We start from the raw sequence: 7,643 nt of genomic DNA, 5'->3' as shown, positions 1-7,643 counted from the left end.
GATACGCGATGGAATTATGGTGGGACTCATCACGTATCGCGATGGGTCTCTAAATATAATTTTTCATTTTTGGTCCTTCGTCTTTTGATAGCTTGTCACTTCTGGTCTTACTCTAATTGTCCAAAAATACTAAGGAGGCTCTCAAGCGGCTCGCGGCGTTGCGAAGTTCAAAATGCGCCATCAAAGCGCCACATTGCGCCCTTCGCCCTGGTCCTCGCCCGAGCCTGAGCCCGTGCGCGTGCGCGTCGGGTGCTCCGCACCCTCCGCTAGGATCACTTGGTGCATGCCTGGCATAAAAGAATATTACTAAGGAAAATCTCTTCCTTATAAAGAGCTTCCATTTCTTTACCACTTTCCATGTGGGATGGGATTTTTATTCCTTATTTATACCCATGTGGAATGCTCCCACTTTCTTACATCTTTCCATGTGGGATGAGTTTTCTTTATTCCATATCCTTTACATGGATTTTCTTTATGGAATGTTTTTTATTTACTTATTTTAATTTTTCTCATTACTTATTTGGAAAATGTTTTTGATCCTCCAATTTTCCTAAGTTGTCAAATTTGTATCAAAATTTTTTGGGATGTTACATCCTCCCACCTTGGAATGAATCTCGTCCTCGAGATTCGTTGTGAGTGATTCTTTTGCTTACTAACAGGTTTCTTCTAATATGTTCTTTGAGTTTAACTTGATTGCAATCCTTTATTTGTTGTTAACTTACATCTTTGGGTGACGTATTCAGTCAATAGTTCATAATATCATAAGTAATTGTAAATTGCTAAGCACAATGGCCAGTTATGTTTAACTATTTACCTTATCTTTTGTATTATAAGTATTTACTAATATTAACAAGATTGCTTCTTGGATTCAGTCTATCGAATCCTTTTAACTTACTCATCTTGACACCTTTCAAGATTCTCATATCTTGTGTAATGATATCCTATACTTTATAATTTTGACGAATTCTTTCCGTTTATTCCTATCAATTATACTCTTAAACTTTCAAAGTTTGTATAATTGATTTTTCCTTGAGTAGACATGTTCTTATGTCTTAGTTTTATTTGTTTCATCTTTAGTTCATCTTTCTATAAATGGTGATGATTAAATAACATACTTTCTTGTATTTTGAAAATTTTACTCTCTTTTCCTTTGCATATAAGCGTTCTTGTGTAAAGACACGATCTATATGCTAATATCTTTCTTTATATACATTAGGGATTTAAATACCCTTATATGATTACAAAATTTCTCATTTAAAACGAGATTACAAACACTTTACAAGAGCTAACTAAACTATCAGTTATTTCTAATGCCTTTAGATCTTGACTTTTGTTGGCATGCTCTTGTCTACTTCTATTCTTGATCTTCGGATGCTTCTCGTATGTTCAACATATTAGCCTTTCCTTTCTTAGCACCACTTACACTAACGTTATTTGTCTTACTCGGACATTCTGAGCTGAAGTGTCCATTTTCTCCACAGCTAAAACATACAACTGTTTTTCTTCTGCAATCGTCTTCCGAATGGCTGAGTTTCTTGCAAAAGTTGAATGTGATCAATGGAATCTTTTTGGGAAAGTTAGTTGATATTAAACATTTCCCGTGATATCTTTTGCCACAGTTTTGGCAGATTGGTCTTGTATATTTAAAAGACCTTTCTTCCTTTTCTTTGTTTTCTTTTCGTCGGTTTCTTCTTTCTTTCCTTTGTTATTCTTATCCTCTTCTAGATTTCTTATAAGACCGTTCATAAGATAATCGGCTAATTCCATGGATGAATCAGCGGTTTGAGGCAAATGAGATCTTACCATATCTCTAATTTCCCGAGGTAAACCCCAAATGTAGCGGGTTACTTTGTTGGATTCGGGTATTACCAAGTGTGGTACCAATCTACAATACTCATGAAACTTAGTATTGTATTCCTTGAGATTAGTGCCTTCCACCTTGAGGTTCAAAAACTTAGTTTGAATAAGATCTGTTTCATGCATGGGAGAGAACTTTCGTAACACCAGTTCTTTGAATTCCTCCCACTTCAACTGGTACATAGTTTCTCTACCCCTTGACATGATCAGGGTATTCCACCATTCCAAAGCTTCACCTCTAAAGTATTGAGAGGAGTATTGAATCTTCTGAATCTCAGTACATTTGCTGATGATAACAATGGACTCGATTTCTTCAAGCCATCGTACTGCTGATATGGAACCTTTGTCGCCATAGAATTCTTTTGGTCCAAATTCCTTGAAGTTCTTAAAACTACTGCCTTGAATTACTAATTGTTTCTTGAATTTCCGATTGAATTTGCTCTCAGCGTTGGAGCTATGAACACTTTCTTCATGATGAGAAGGATTTCGATATGGATGACTTTTAGAAGATTTATTTGAATCCTCTATTTTACGTTTGTGTGACTCTTCTTTCATTGCATCGATGAAGGGAATCATTGCATTGTGAATCATGTCTTGGATTTTGACCAGATACTGCTCAGGAATCTCATGTGCAGGTTTTGTTATATCCTTGTTGCTTCTATGAGTTGAAGCTTCATCATTATTCTCTTGATTTTTTGGGTTCGACATTCTGTAAGCAGAATAGATTTTTAGTATGAACGAAATTTTTTATTTATATACTAACGAATAAATGTTTATTACAAGAGTGTGATACTTGAACAATTTGATATTAGTACGTAAGACTGATTTGTTTATAGAATGTTTAATTAAGTCTATCGCATTTCAAGTATATTTCTTTATAATCTTTATGAGATTTTTCGTCTCGTAATGACACAATCTAATTGTTTATTCTTTGTTTTGAGAATCTTGATGTTTGAGATAATCGTATGAAACGATATTTATTTTATATTATTTTCCAAGTATTTAATGACTATAGTCAATGGGGTTCTTGAGAGGCATTGATATTTTCTCGTTGTATATTCTTGAATTATTTAGTATATACCTTGTGTACAAATAAACCCTAAAAATTTCTATAATTCTTATTTCTAGGTCATGTTTCATTTAATCCTTGCTAATTATTTCATGTAGCGTCGACTTGAGTTTAGTCATCTTTTTAGATCTTGTCCACCAGGACCTTTCCTTTATTGTCTAGCTATTACTCTCTCACTTCCAGTTGTACTTGAAAGAATTATTTTGAGAGTTTATGCATCCTTTCTTGACATAATTCTTTTAAAAGATACATTACTAATTTCGAGGAAATTTAAGTATATATCTTATTTATGTTATTACAAGGTTGCACGACTTTTATTACCATTGCATTGTTTACAATTACTAAGATTCTTGTTTCTTCCATCGAACAATCAACTTCTTGATCTTGTCGTCCTTCTTAGCGTTTTCTCTTTTCTCATTTTCTTTTCGCACTTCCTCAGTATCCATTTCTTCGTTGAACACTTCTTCTGGATAAGTCATTGATTTCTTTCCTTTTGACACCATTGGTTTCTTGGATCTACTTGATACGTCTTCATACGTATTCTGACTTGGAATATTCCGAGCTAGCGGGATGTTAGAATCAAACGAATTTGAATCTTCCTCCATTTCTGTTTGGTATGAATTTTCATCACTTGATATAGGAATTGGGAGGAAAGATGTCCCCATTGAGCCTTTTCATTTATCGGATCGAAGCTGAACGGATTCTTCACTAGATTGACGTTCGGACATCTGTACGAGGTTATATTAAGGATAGGAGGACGCTTTCCTATCTTATCCGTACTTGTTATATTTTATTCATATTTAATTTTTAAACATTCAACGGTTTCTTAGATATCCTTTCTTGGATACTAATGATAAACTTAATTCTGATCGAAGCCTAGGTATAATTAAATACCTAATTTGCTAAGATCGATGGCTCTGATACCAACCTGTCACAACCTCACTTAGGGCCTAGGCGTGTGACCAACGGTTGGTATCTGTTTTGTAAATATATCAGAGTTTAGCGGAAGTCTTGAAATTATATTAAAATATTAATATATCATTTGAAACCTTTGTAAAATATTTAATTTGTTTGAAAAGCTTCTTGGATAATAAATACCCGAGTGTTTAGTTTATAAACCTCGTTTGATTTTACAAATCATACTGTTTACATTCTTTTAATAAAACCGAGCCATCTCTACCTTGCGAGTGTCTATCTTCTTGGATGGCTATAATTCCTTGCTACCTGTACTATCTTTATTTCCTGAAATGTTATGGGGAAAAATACGTCAGCGATATGCTTGTGAATCGTTGACTCTAAAAACATTTTATAAATCTTTCTTTGACTGACCAGATAGTTTTCGTGAAACAATCTCAGCAGAAACGACTATTATTTCTAGGATTTGTACCACTTGCCATACACACACATTTACGGTTCTTCCAGGAACCGAAGCCTATTGGGAACTGACGCCCATTGGGAACTGATGCCCATTGGAGAACTTTTATTAAGGTCTCTAGTCTGCGGCCGCGAAGCCTTGACTATTAGACTAGATTGATTATGTTTGGATCCAGACACATGTGTACTTGGTCTGAGTTGCTTTTATTTTCTGTCTTGTATTTTAATAGGGCTCACATAATCCCACAAATCTTTATTTGACTGTCTTTGTTTAAGATAAACAACTCGTTTATCTTGACTGGAAAATGTTTAACGTATTCACCAGTGACTGTCTGTTCTGAATAATGTGGTGATCTCGTTTGAAAACCTTTGTGAATGAATGAATGATTGAATGATTGACCTATAAGAAAATAGGTTTGTATAAATATCCGGATCGTCTTTTAATCCGGCTACAGACCTTTAGTCTAGTTTTGATAGCTTAAACCTTGATTGATCGTTTGTTTGAATAAAACATTTTGGACATGAATTATTTTTCTTTATTTGCTAATCATGTACTTGGTTTCTTCTTCAAGAAGAAATGTTTATGATATGTTTCTTCTTCAAGAAGAAACGTCATCTATCTATAACCTTTGTATGTGAAGTCTTATGTTTCTTAATCATAAAGAAACATTATTTGACTATAACCTTTGTATGTAAACTTTTACTTTTCTTAATATTCCAACTATACCACTTGTAAGTAAAAGTTTAGGTTTCTTAATTATGAAGAAACTATATTTTTGCTATAATCTTTGTTTATATTATTTTGTATTTCTTAATTATAAAGAAATATTTATTCAATTGTACCCTTTTAATTTTGATCAAGGTCTAGGCTATACCCCTGACTAGGGTCTAAGCCTTTATTATTTTATTAATATTTTATTCGGGCATTATGCCTACCTTGATTGGGTTATTATTTACTAGATTCTCGGGCAACACTTCGACGCTTACACGTATATTGAGAATCTTGATCAACAACTCCTCGGCATGCAAATCGAGGCAACGTTCGGGGTCACCGGGTCGTACACGTACTTCGAGGTAGAAAGTCGGTATATGGTACGGATTACGAGGTGGTGATTTTCTGGTCGGTGGCACTGAAACCGAGGTAGAGAGAGAAAGTTTATAGAGAGAGAGAGTGGGATTTTGGTGTGATGAGAATGTGCCATAACACCTCCTATTTATAGCTGAAAATTGCGCCCATCGCCCTTCGCATTGCACCCATCGCCCTTCGCCTTCGCAATCGCCATCGTCCTCGTCCTCGCCCGAGCCCGAGCCCGTGTGTGTGCGCGTCGGGTGCTCCGCACCCTTCGCTAGGATCACTTGGTGCATGCTTGGCATAAAGAATATTACTAAGGAAAATCTCTTCCTTATAAAGAGCTTCCATTTCTTTACCACTTTCCATACGCGATGGGATTTTTATTCCTTATTTATACCCATGTGCGATGCTCCCACTTTTTTACATCTTTCCATGTGGGATGAGTTTTCTTTATTCCATATCCTTTACATGGATTTTCTTTATGGAATGTCTTTTACTTCCTTATTTAAATTTTTCTCATTACTTATTTGGAGAATGTTTTTGATCCTACAATTTTTCTAAGTTGTCCAATTTGGATCAAAATTTTTTGGGATGTTACATATAATGACATATGAATTGTTTGTATTATAATATAATACTAAATATAAACTTGTGTATTGATCACTCAACTTTATGTTGATCAAACTCTATTATTATGCATGTTATATGGTTGCTAGTTTTGGATGAAGGAAGTTTTAAGCAGTAGATAATACCTTTAGGATATAAACGAACATTTATCTAAAGTTTATTTGTGTGAATTTTGTTAAGTTTGGATAATATTTTGTTTGGATTGTATGATGTACTTGAATATTTAAATTAAATAATTAATTATTGCCACTATCTTAATGTTAATGTCTTGTGAGCTACTTTGTAACCAATTGCGCCCCAACATTCCTTCGTATGTTGGGTGTGACAGATTGGTGTCAGAGTCGAAGGCTATAAGATAGGTTATTAGACTTACTGAAATAGTAGCATGTTTAGGGTCCCGTACATGCTTATTTGTTTACCCTAATTGTTTATATTTGATTGCTCGGTGCTCTTTTAATTAATTATTTATTTTAATATGATTGATGTACACACACACCTCCGAAGTTATGTTCATACTCAAAATTATTTTGAAACTTTAGATATTATTTAGTTTTTGGAAATTCTGTAAGAATGCCCTCGATTTTTATCCCTTCTTCTTTGAAGTATGGGAATGTGTGACGTGTTTTCGTAGTAACTGGAATGGGGAGAATACTATGAACGGACCCTGGCAAAACGATTCCGAGAATCAAAGGAAGATGTTATTCTTTTCTTGGGGGTTTAAATCCGAACATATATATTCAAACTTATTAGGCCAAAGCTAAAAGATGTCACATACTTCAAAGCTTTGAGCAATCTAGTGGTTATCTTGAATAAAGGTAACTACATTTCTTATTTATAACCGAATTCACGGTGATACGTGGCTAAACTCAGTTTTCTCAGTATTGTTTTGTTGAATGAACGAGTTAAGTAAAAGAATGATTCCTAAAATGCTTTACTTGTTTACTTAAACCCCCCTCATCACAATTTTTGATTTTTTTGGAGATCCATGGTGGTTCATCAAAGTTGTTCTAGTCCGATTTCTCGTAGTTCTAGTCCGAATTATGGGTTTGTTTGTACATCAAAGTTTTTCTAATTCATCATAAAATCAAAATCTCTCATTAAACTTTAAAGTATTGAGGGGTTATCATGTCCAATTTTTTAAATTCGTTTTAGGATTTATGTTAAGTTAAAATTGGTGATTTTGCGATTAATGTATCTTCTGGTCAAAATTAGCTTTCAGTCTAGAAAACTTTTAAGAACTTAATAGAAATCAGTAGGTGTCTTCTTGATGAGGGTCAAGTTTCATGTTCGGTTTGCTTTTAAGTGACAACTTTATGATACCAGTTCCATAACAAGCATTTTTCGATTATTTGATAACTAAAATTTTGGGGATTCTATCCTATGTGGTTTTCCATCGTCATCTGATTTAAATCAATTGAATTGTCTTTTGTTTATTTTATTTATTTTTCTTAATTAGTTTTAATTTTAGCTTTCAGTTAAACCCCCTTAATATAATAGTTAAAGAGTCATGTCAGTTAGAAGAGTCTAATTTAGCTAGTTTACGTAATTAAAAGAGTCTTGTGGGCTCGATATCCAAACTTACATAGCTTTACTAGAGTTGATTGGTTCCCTTGGCTATTTGTAGTTTAGTCGAGTTTTAGAGGG

This window comes from Bidens hawaiensis, unplaced genomic scaffold (assembly GCF_021521415.1).
Source record: "Bidens hawaiensis isolate Kalapana, Puna unplaced genomic scaffold, B.hawaiensis_p1.1 tig00031447_1, whole genome shotgun sequence".
NCBI lineage: Eukaryota > Viridiplantae > Streptophyta > Magnoliopsida > Asterales > Asteraceae > Bidens > Bidens hawaiensis.
The sequence above is the reverse complement of the archived record's forward strand: the minus strand, read 5'-3'. Positions refer to the sequence as shown.